General features: G+C 46.4%; 1 protein-coding gene across 5 annotated transcripts in view; it reads left to right on the top strand.

Annotated features, from left to right (window-relative positions):
* Positions 1 to 12333, top strand: part of ltbp1 (latent transforming growth factor beta binding protein 1) — a 295601-nt gene that overhangs the window by 22168 nt on the left and 261100 nt on the right. The gene's annotated exons all lie outside the window — the stretch shown is intronic.

Genomic DNA, 12333 nt, shown 5'->3' with positions numbered 1-12333 from the left:
CACGACCATACAGGCTTCACCCCATGACATGTCGCCAGGGTGTCGCCAGTATGTGATCAGAACTGAACACAATATTCCAAATGCAACCTCACCAACATCTTGTACATCTGTAACATAACAATCCAACTTCTATACTCAATATCTTGATTGATGTGAGGCAATGAAGTGAGAATGTTCATGACCACCTACGGTGCCACTTTAAAGGAACTGCAGACCTGCGCTCCTAGATCCCTCTACTCTACAACACTCTCCAGAGCCCAGCCATTCACTGTGAAGGTCCTGCCCTCGTTGACTTCTCAAAATGCAACAACTCGCACTTATTTGCATTAAACTCCAGCTCTAATTTTAGCAATCTACGATGTCGCCCAATAATGTAATCTGCAAACTTACTAATCATGCCTTCTCCATTCTTGTCCAAATCGTTGATATAAACCACAAACAGTAATGGGGCCAGCACTGATCTCTGAGGCACTAGTCACAGGCCTCCAGTCCCTGCACATTAACACTACCCTACATACAAGTGGGCAACACTACCCTACATACAAGTGGGCAAATTTTACACTTATACCAAGCCAATTAAACTTCAGACCTATACATCTTTGGAGGGTGGGAGGAAACCAAAGATCTAGGGGGAAAAACCCACACAGGTCACGTGGAGACGTACAGATTCCGTACAGCCAAGCACCCGTGATCAGCATCGAACCCGGGTATAGAAACATAGAAATATAGAAATTAGGTGCAGGAGTAGGCCATTCGGCCCTTCGAGCCTGCACCGCCATTCAATATGATCATGGCTGATCATTCAACTCAGTATCCCGTACCTGCCTTCTCTCCATACCCTCTGATCCCCTTAGCCACAAGGGCCACATGCTAACTCCTTCTTAAATATAGCCAATGAACTGGCCTCAACTACCCTCTGTGGCAGAGAATTCCAGAGATTCACCACTCTGCGCTGTAATGCCCTTGTCCCACTTAGGAAACCTGAATGGAAACCTCTGGAGACTTTGCGCCCCACCCAAGGTTTCCATGCAGTTCCCGGAAGTTTTTGTCAGTCTCCCTACCTGCTTCCACTACCTGCAACCTCCGGGAACCGCACGGAAACCTTGGGTGGGGCGCAAAGTCTCCAGAGGTTTCCGTTCAGGTTTCCTAAGTGGGACAGGGGCATTAGGCAGCAACTCTACAGAATTGGCAGAGGGCGATGGTGGAAGGTTGTTTTTCAGACTGGAGGCCTATGACTAGTGGTGTGCCTTAGGGATTGGTGCTAGGCCTATTGCCGTTTGCGGTTTATCATTGATTTCGATGAGAATGTACAAGGCATTTTTATTAAGTTTGCAAATGGCATGAAACCGGGTGGCATTGTAGATAGCGAAGACGGTTATCAAAGATTGCTGTAGGATCTTGATCTGTTGGGCAGTTGGGCTGAGGAATGGTTAATGGTGTTTAATCCAGATAAGTGTGAGTTGTTGCATTTTGAGTTCAAGGGCAGGACCCTCACAGTGAATGGCAGTGCTCGGGTGTGTTGCAGAGCAGAGGGAAATTTGAGTGCAGGTACATAGTTATTTGAATGTGGTATCACAGGTCGATATTGTAGGAAGGAACTGCAGATGCTGGTTATACATCGAAGTTAGACACAAAATGCTGGAGTAACTCAGCGGGGGCAGGCAGCATCTCTGGAGAGTAGGAATGGGTGACGTTTCGGGTCGAGACTCTTCTTCAGACTCTGGTAGATAATGCGGTCAAGACCTCTTTTGGCTCATTAGCATTCATCAGTCAGAATGTTGGATATAGAAGTTGGGATGGTATGTTACAGTTGTACAAGACGATGATGAGTCCACAATTGGAATATTGTGTTGTTTTGATCACCTTGTTAGATGAAAGATGTTATGCCGTGACTTGGTGTGATCAACACAGAAATGTTTGTTGACCCCAGTAGAAAATGTCATAAAGATGTTAAATCGCAGGTTAAATCATAGTTGTTTTGTCTCCCCAGAAACATGTGTTTTTTGTTGCAAATCGTTAAACTGCACTTCATATTTCATTTTAGCCCCATTTTTCCTTTTGGAGTCAATCTAATACCAATCTGAATTGGATGGACATTTGAGAATGAATAATTTGGCATATTTTGAGAATAAATTAAATCAGCCTCAGGGCCTTCTCATGTGTAGTAACAGTTCAGAAACTTCTGACCCCCAAGTAGAGCTAAGGTCCTTTATTTCTTTAAAAAATAATTTGCGAGAATTTTTTTGTAAGGCAAACACAAACTGACCTCAGCATGGTGTTGGAAGTAGCAAACCTTGTTACAATGCTGCAGTTACAGAAAACTGCACAAAGTACGATACACAGTCCATTGAAAGATTGCCAAAATCCTTCTTATTCCTATTGCAACCTAAATGATATACAGTTGTTGGGGAGGTGCCATGGAATTGGGTGTGTCATAATAACAGCTAAAAGAAAACACATCACAGTATCAGTGGATTTTAAAAATTCAGAACTCAAAGTGGCCCAACCCAATGAATACATTTGTTCTGGCTTTCTTTAACTCCTTGGCCAGTCCGATGTGCTAATTGAAATTCTAACCTTGACAAACAATGTACTTATTCCACTAGAAATGAAGGAGAGTTTGTGCAGTTTTTTTAATCCAAGATTTAGAATGCCTGGGCTTCTTTGAAAGCAAGATGAAATTCCAAGTCGAACACGCAAAGACTTGGAGACAAAAGAAAGAACGCCTGTTTATATAGAACCTTTCACAACTCTATAAACCATTCAAATGGCACACCTATCGCCGGTTACTATTATAATGTGGAAATCAAAGAAGACAATTTGTACACATAAGCATTGTGCACACTTTCTAACGATGCTTTGGCAATTTGTTGAAGGTGCTAAGGTATCCTTCCTGGTGTTCCTCAAAATCATTCCAAGGGATATTTTAAGACGGTGCTATTGACAGTGTGGCACCTATTCAGTACTGCAGGGGAGTGTGAGCCCAGATTTGTACTCTATTTTCAGGTGTTTGATGCCATTCTTCCTATTTCTGCATTCAGCTGCAGATGTGACTGTGTGACGTTGAACTCATGTATGATCTGAAACCCTGCCAGATAACCTTTATTTTATGCCACAGTGAACAGAGGCCTATGATAGAGAACTGGAGCAGTAGTTGGATGACCTCTGGATCATCCAGGTGATTGAGGATGTCATAGATTGGAGTTACAGTGAGGTGGTCACACCTAGGTTGTGGATAGAAAGTAGATGGGTGACCACCAGGAAAGGAAGTAGGTACAGAGTGCAGGACTCCCCTGTGGCCATTCCCCTCAACAACAGGTATGCTCCTCAGGATACTGTTGGGGGATGACTAGTCTGGCGAGGGCAACAGCAGCAGCAGTAGTCTGGTCTGCAATGTTGGGCCTAGTTCTGAGACACAGAAGAGAAGGAAAATGTCAGACAGAGCCACAGTGATAGGAGACTCGATAGTTAGGGGCACCGAGAGGATATTCTGGCAGCAAACAAGACTCCAGGATGGTGTGTTGCCTCCCTGTGACCAGGGTCCAATGTGTCGATGAGCATTCTCTAGGGAAAGCACGAGCAGCTGGACGTTGTTGTGCACATTGACACAAACGAGATAGGTAGGAAAGAGAGTAGGACAGAAAATTAAACAACATGACTGCAGGGGTAGTAATCTTTGGATTACACCTGGTGCCCCATGCTAGTGACGATAGGAACAGGAAGATACAACAGGTGAATGCATGGCTCAGGAGTTGGTGCAGGGGGCCGTGATTCAGGTTTACAGGCCTTTGGGGTCTCTTCTGGGGCAGAGGTGACCTTCACAAGAGGGATAGGTTTCATCCAAACTGGAGACGAACCAGTATTCTTGCAGGGAGGTTTGGTAGTGCTCTCGGGAGGGTTTAAACTAAAGAGGCAATGGGATGGGAACCAGAGTCAGAAATTAGGAAGAGTGATGGGAAGGTATAGATCAGGATCACTAAGTCTCAAAACAAGAAGGCAGGGAGAGGTGAAGGGATGTGATGACGCTGATAAGCTGAAGTATGTTTCTTTCAATGCAAGGTGGGGAAACCAGATGAACTTGGAGCCTGGATCGGTGCTAGGGACTATGTTGTCGTGGCCATTGCAGAAACGTAGTTGTGAGAGAGGCACGGCTGGCAGCTCAATGTTCTGGGGTTTCACTGTTTTCAATAAATTTAGAAATAAGAAAGGTGCAAGCACTCTTGATAGTATTGTACTAAAGGCAATAGACAATAGGTGCAGGAGTAGGCCATTTGGCCCTTTGTGCCAGCACAGCCATTCACCGTGATCATGGCTGATCATCCACAATCAATACCCCATTACTGTCATCTCCCCATATCCGCTGACTCCGCTATCTTTAAGAGTTCTATCTGACTCACTCTTGAAAGCATCCAGATAATTGGCCTCCACTGCCTTAGGCAGAGAATTCCACAGATTCACAACCCTCTGTGTGAAAGCGTTTTCTACTCATCTCCGTTCTATATGGCTGACCCTTTATTCTTAATAGCACACGGGAGATAGAATGCAGACAGATTACTGAAGGATGCCAGAGCAATCTGGTCATCTTAGTTGGTGACTTCAACTTTCCCAATATTGACTGGGACTTGCCCTGTGCCAAAGGCTTAGATGGTGCAAAAATTGTAAGGTGTAGTAACCAAGAGGGTTTCTTGAAGCAGTATGTGGAGAGTCCAACCCAAGAATGGAACATAATGGACCTTGTGTCAGGAGGTGATCGGTGTTACAATGGAAGAGCATTTTGGGGATAGTGATCCCAACTTCATGCTTTGAATAGGGAGAAGGCTGGGCCTTGTGGGGAGGTATTAAATGGGAGTAAGGCAAACTACAACTTTATTAGGCTTAAACCCAAAAGGCAAACTGGGTGCAGTTGCTATTGGGTAAGCACATCTGACATGTGAGAATCATTTAAAGGCTCATTGATCAAAGTTCAGAATCAACCTTCCAGTAAGGAGGAGGGATAAGGGTGGCAAAGTAAGGGGACCATGGATGACCAGAGAGGTTGTAGAAATAGGTGCATACAAGGTTAAAGAGGATGGAATCAGACAGGACCTTTGAGATGTATAAAGAAAGGAGGAAATAATTCAAGTGGGCGATTACAGGGGCCAAAAGGTGCAACAGAATGACTTTGGCAAGAAAATCCCAAAGGTTTTTATACCTACATGAAAAACAAGATGGTAACCAGGTAGAAGGTGGGACCACTCAAGGATACTGGAGAGGTTGAGTTTTAGTCTGAGGATGTAGATAAAGTACTAAACGAGTACTTTGCATCAGTTTTCTCCAAGGAGTAGTACATGGTGGACAGTGATGCCAGTGTGAGGAATACTAATGTGCTTGAGATTGTGTTTGAGATTAAGAAAGAGGAGGTGTTGGGGCTTGAAGAACACTAAGGTGCATAAATCTTAGGGATTTATCCCAGGTTATTAAGAGAGGCAAGAGAGGAGGTTTGGGAGCTTTGGCGAAGACCTTTCCATCTTCTCTAATCACAGGTTGGGGCATTGCGTTTATGAGACATGCAGCTTAAAGGGCCTGTCTCACTTTCACGACCTAATTCACAACCTTTTTTACTCGTGGACATTTTTCATCATGCTAGAAAAAACGCCCCGACCTACTTGATGCCACTGGTACCTACGACTAGCATCACTGCTTGCTACGACCTACCTACGACCTCGTGAAGACCATGCTGCGAGTATGAGTCCAGGGCAAAGTCAGCAGAGGTTGTGAATTTGGTCGTGAAAGTGGGACAGGCCCTTTATGTGACTTTGGTTGGGCTGCATTTGCAGTATTGCATGCAGTTCTGGTTGCCCCATTACTGGAAGAATGTGGAGGGTTTGGAAAGGGTTCAGAGAACACTTACCAGAGTGATGCATGAATTAGGGGGTATTAGCTACAAGTTGGACAAACTTGGGTTGTTTTCTCTGGAATGCTGGAGGTTGTGGGGAGTCCTGATTATAGTATATAACATTATAGGAGACAGTCAAAACCCTTTTCCCCAGGATGGAACAATCAAATACGAGAGAGCATAGCTTTCAGTTGAGAGGGGCAAAGTTTAAAGGAGATGTGTGTGTCAACTTTTTTACACAGATGATGATGAGTGCCTGGAACACACTGCCAGGATGGTGATTGAGGCAGATATGACAGTGGCATTTGAGACTAGGATTGGCATATGGATATGCAGCAAATGGCGGGATAAGAATTATGCATATGCAGATAAGGGTAGGTCTTGGCATCATGGTCGACACCGACATTGTAGGCCGAATGGGTCAGTTCTAGTTTTAGTTTTTAGTTTTAGAGATACAGTGCGGAAACGGACCCTTCGGTCCACCGAGTCCGCGCCGACCAGCGATCCCCGCATATTAACACTATCCTACACCCACTAGGGAGAAATTACATATACACCAAACCAATTAACCTACAAACCTGTAAATCTTTTGAGTGTGGGAGGAAACTGAAGATCTCGGAGAAAACCCACGTGGTCACGGGGGGAACGTACCAACTCCATCTAGACAGCACCTGTAGTCGGGATTGAACCCGGGTCTCTGGCGCTGTAAGGCAGCAACTCTACCGCTTCACAACGTCGGGTTCGAAGACGATCAGGCAGTTGGATATATGGTGTAGATGATGTTATACCTGGTTGTCTCTGTCATTGCAAGACAGTGACTCCAACAACTGTGCCACTGCACTGCCCAGCTGCACCACTGTGCCACGTTGTGCTGAAGAAAGCAAAATATAATTATCGTTTTTTCAAAAACTGAAGCATCTTTGCTTTTACACTAATACTTTTTGTTGAACCATTTGAAGCACATCCATTGTTAAATGTTTTCCATGTTTTGCACCTGCAGCTCCTTCTAAAAATATAGAAAGCATAATTTAAAACAATCCCAGATGTTTTGCTTGGCTGCTATCCTTGTTTTCCTTCAGAATTCTTCTCGGGGTGCTTTTTTGGAAATGAATATGCTCCATTGCTTTTTTCGTTATATGGCAAATCAAGCATTCTGCAAATTGTGATGTGTTCAGTTTCTTCTAAAGAAATAATGAATAAAGTTTTTGTCACTGATTTTATACACAATAAAAATCAGCCGATCAACAAATCTGTTCCTTTTAAGTCGGCATCTAGTAAGCAGCAGCTTTTCAGTTGTATATTTATCCTGAGGTATTAAACAGAAAGGAACGTTGCCTATTTCCTTCGCTCCATAGATGCTGCCTCACCCGCTGAGTTTCTCCAGCATTTTTGTCCACCTTCGATTTTCCAGCATCTGCAGTTCCTTCTTTAACATTTCATTAACTCAGTTAGCATGAATTGCTTGTCATGTAATTGTTTTTGTTGGCTCAGTGAAGATGGCTTGGCCTGTTGGAAATCTAATATCTTCCGTCGTGAGCTCATAGAATGTGTGGGCCTTGACCTGGATTCCTCACCCTATTGTGTACCATCTCTTTTTAGGATCCATAAATTGACAGAATGTGTGCAACAAATGTGTGGAATTGAGGACAATGTTAACCTGACCATTCCCTTTGAGGAAAATGATGGGATTAGTTTCATTAATTTGTTGCGAGCATGGTCAGATTTCCCAGTGGAGTTGGTGGAGTGTAACATTGGATAGGGTACAAATTATAGCGGCATCCAATACATTGAATGAGTTGGGTTCAAATTCATCCGACATCGAGTCAAAAAACCATTGTGCTGTGTCAGTGTTGCTTTTCTGCTATGACCTAGAAGAGATTTCCCATGAGAAGTCCACACAAGCCACAAAGCCAAGTGACTTTGTGAACCACTTTTTGCCAGGGGATATGTGATGCTGTAGTTCCTTGGTGGAATATATGAGACACGTTTTGCTTGGCTATGTGATAAGAATGTAATCTCAAGCCTTTTCGGTTGATTCCTTTTGGTTCTGCAGAAAGTGTGTCAGCACTTGATCAGTAATAATCACCATTCTTTTTCAAATAAACAAAATCCTTTATAGAACTGTGTGAAAGGGAACGCAACTTAAGTGATGGCACTGAGTTGTGACTTCCAGCAAAAGTGTGTGGGTACTTCAAAGCCCCAGCTAATGTTTGTCAAACAACTGGAAGGTTGCTTGCATTAATCTACCTGTGGATATTTGAGAGGAATGAAATATCATCAGGTTGGTATGTGGACTTGAAGATTGAACTGCACATATCAATAGCATTCCAGACGAACAGACTCCTTCCTGGCTGTCATGTTGAAACAGCTTGTTCAGCCTTGCCATTTAGACAGATCATAATCTGCACCTGAATTTCATATGCTGGTTCCACTTCTAGTTTGCTTGTTACTTAACAGTTGTGTGGATTTTTGTGTCGGGTGATATAAGGTTGAATTTGGAAGTCAAAGAAGGGCAGCAGATGCTGTAACTCTGAAGTAAGAACAGAAATGCTGAAAAGACTTTCCAACATTTCCTGAATTCGAATTATTTAATAACCCAGGCAGCCTGATTCCTGCAGGAGCTAATTTGGCAATTGCAGGTTAAGTAACCAGTGGTTGGAAAAAGTCTTTGCTACCCAAATAATTTGTCTTTTTTTTTCTTTTTATATTTTCTTAGGCCAAATTACCACATTCTATGTCATATCAAGCCTATACTGGTTTCCAGAATAATGAAATCAATCCCATTCCACCGCTTATTTCCCTAATTCTTTCCCCAGCCACCTAGGCAAGGGGCAAATTACAGTGGCCAACTAACCTAACAGTCAGCATGTGGGAGGAAACGGAGTATCAGGAGGAAACCCACGAGTGAATGTTAAATACTAGAGGTCGTAGCTTTAAGGTTAGAGGAGGATGTTTACAGCAAAACCTGTGACCAAGCTTACCCCCCCTTAGCCTAGTTCAGTAAAACACTGAGCCAAGCACTGGACCAACTAATCTTTATTTTTAGAACGTACAACAAATTCCCCTATACGATACCTAAACCACCGCGGGTTCGATCCTTGTCTCTGCCTGGCCAAGCCCTTCAGCCTCGTGCAAGCAGACACTGCCCAAAAGGTCATGCAGTCCCAAGCGCCCTTCCAGAAGATCGACACCGATCTAAATGGGGGCTACCTTTTATAGGTCAACGAACCATAAGGGGCTGAACTACAAAGGAGTGGTTCCCCTTACAAACCAATCATACATATCAATTACATCAGAATATTATTGACAGTTCCCCAACCCAATTACAAAGAGTCCCAAACAATGTTTCTTACAGAAGCTTCTGGAAGGAAGTCAGTTTAACTGAATAATGCAACATTTACCCTGGAATACAAACAATTCTGCCAGGGCTTCACACTCTGGCCAATCAACAAACAGCAGGATAACTGTCTTGCAACATTATTTACGTTATTTACAATCCCTTTGCAGTGATCCAATTAAACTCATGCATCCATAACACCTTGGAGTTTCTCATATTAACAATTAACTAGGGTAAAGTTGCGGGGAGGTTTGCAATGTATTTTTATGTAATGTCCCTTGTCTGGGCCTTGAGTCTGAAATGGAGTTTATCATTATATATATATATACAAATCTGGAGAAATATATATATATATATACAGGTGCACAACCTTTTATCCGAAAGCCTTGGGACCAGACACTTTTCGTAATTCAGAATTTTTCGGCTTTCGGAATGGAAGATTTTTAGCGTAGATTTTAACGGCTGGCTCAGTGGTAGAGTGCTCGGCTCATATCCGCAAGGTCGCGAGTTTGCGCCTCGATCCCGGCAGTTACTCGATCGCGAGTTTGAGTCTTCAATGTAGTTTTTTCTTGCAGAATAGGAGAGAATAGGGAAGGTTAGGCTGGGATCATTCTCTGCGAGATGATCTTAGTGCGGGAGACAAGTGTAGGAGAGGTGTACTGACTGTGTGGGCAGAACTTTGGAAGTGATTGCCCACCATTCTCAAAAGCCGCTGTGTCTCCCTGTCCCTCCAACTCCAGAGGAATCCGCTGCCCGATGCGCCGCTACGGCGACAAGTGGCAGTTCGCCCACAGCCCGAGCTGCGCCCCCTCATCCGCAACCCGGGTTCCTCTGGAGTTGGAGTGGGGCTGGGCTAGAGTTGTTGCTGGCTGTGAGTCTCTGGGATCTCCGTGCTTGCAGTGGGTCTGGGGGTCGATGTCCCGATGAGGGGGCGCAGCTCGGGCTGTGGGCGAACTGCCACTTGTTGCTGTAGCGGCGCATCGGGGAGCGGCTTCTGGTGGTCCTGACGTCTCTCAGCTCCTGTCCAGGGGGATGGCCGGAGACGTCAGGACCAACAGGAACCCGCTCCCCGATGCGCCACTACATCGACAAGTGGCAGTTCGCCCACAGCCCGAGCTGCGGCCCCTCATCCGCAACCCGGGTTCCTCTGGAGTTGGAGCGGGGCTGGGCTAGAGTTACAAGATAGATACAAGATAAATTTAATTGTCACGTGTGCCAGATGGCACAGTGAAATGAATTCCCATACAGCCATACAATAAAAATAAACAGGACTCAACACACTATAGAATTCAACACAAAACATCCCCACACAGCAGAACCAAAGTTTCCCACTGTGTGGGAAGGCACCAAAGTCAGTCTCTTCCTCCACTGTTCCCCGTGGTCATGGTCTCCCCATGCCCTCCGCAGTTGCAGCTACGGGCGGCCCGATGTCCAGGGCCGCTCGCCGGGATGATACCAGTCCGACGTCGGGGCTGCGGGACGTCCTCAGCGGCGTGGACACCATAGTCGGCCCCCTCCTACCGGAGTCGGCGGCTTCCAAAGTCCGCAGGCCGCGCCGGGTGGAGACTGCTGCTGTAGGCCCTCTACAAGGCGCCCCAGGACTCCTCGTTGTTGTGCAGCGCCGCCCGCGTTGGAAGCTCTCGCACCAGAGCTCCACGATGTTGGAGCAACGGCCCAACGCTCCGGAGGTCCAAACGGCGACCCAGGTAGGCATCGCCCGCTCCGCGTTGACTCCAGCGCTGCGCCGCCGCTGTAGTAGCCCTGGTCCGGATCCCGGTCCCCGGCAGGAAAGGCCGCTCCGATCCAGCTGGTAGGCCGCGAGGTGGGGGGCGAGGACGCGACTCGGAGAAATAGTCGCGTCCCCGCCAGGAAGAGACTGGGAAACGGTTTCCCCCTTACCCTGCCCCCCTCCCCCACATAGAAAAGTAAAAGTTTCCCCCTAAAACAGACTTTAGACTAACTAAAAATAATAAAAAAGATGGAAATGACAGACAGGCTGTAGGTAGAGGCTGCTGCCAGGGCAGCGCCCCTAGTGGTCCGAGTTGCTGCTGGCTGTGAGTCTCTGGGATCTCCGTGCTTGCAGTCGGTGTCCCGTTGGTCCTGACGTCTCCGGTCACCCCTCTGGACTGGAGCTGAGACTGGGAACTGTACCGCCCTTGCCCCCTCCCTCTGCAACTGCAAACAACTCCACAGTTCCCAGTCTCAGCTCCTGTACAGGGGGGTGGCCGGAGACGTCACAGCCCGAGCTGCGCCCCCTCATCCGCAACCTCAAGACCAAGACGTACCTTGCACCATCAGCTTCGGTCCCTACGGGGAGCGTGTTCCTCTGGAATTGGAACGGGGCTGGGCTGCTGCTGGCTGTGGGTCTCTGGGATCTCCGTGCTTGCAGTGGGCCTGGGGGCCGGTGTCCCGTTGGTCCTGACGTCTCCGGTGATTGGCACTAGCTCCGACGTGAAGACAGTGCAAAGCCCCCACGCCGGTGCAATGGGCGGGGAGCTGGAGAGGGGAGGGAAGGGGTCACACACATGGCCTGGAAGCAGAGGGGTGTAGGTGGGGTGAAACTTAAGGGAGCGACAATTTGCTGCTGCCTGCCCGCTGAGTTAAAAAAGTTCTCATGCAAGACTCACGATACACTGTGTATCGTGAGTCTACCGTGGGAACGTTTTAACTCAGCGGGCAGGCAGCAGCAGATTGTCAATTATTAACCCTCCCGCGCAATATACCCTCACCTTCTCTTTTATGAATGGGGATTTAGTTCCCCTTTCTTCGAGGACCGACCGGAGGTTCCGCTGTCACCTCTGCGGGCCGCCCTCGGTGAACGTTTTCAAGGACCTTTCTTCAAGGACTGAAAAAATGTCGCTATTCGGAGGTTTTCGTTATTTGGAACTTCGGATAAAAGGTTGTGCACCTGTATTGTGTTATCTATCTATATTACTAAAAGTCTGTTCTGACCAATTTTGGCGATCTGTGCTGCGATTTCCGAGAGAACGCCGCCACCTACAGCCGTCATTTTTTACCACCTCGCTCAGAGCCCCCCTCCGCCGCATGTGTGCCGAGGATTTTTCCAGTCGATGAAAAATGACAGAGATATTAATGATTTTACAAAATTCCCCATTCTCTC

This window comes from Leucoraja erinacea, chromosome 8, assembly GCF_028641065.1.
Source record: "Leucoraja erinacea ecotype New England chromosome 8, Leri_hhj_1, whole genome shotgun sequence".
Lineage (NCBI taxonomy): Eukaryota > Metazoa > Chordata > Chondrichthyes > Rajiformes > Rajidae > Leucoraja > Leucoraja erinaceus.
This window is presented reverse-complemented; position numbering and strand designations above follow the sequence as displayed.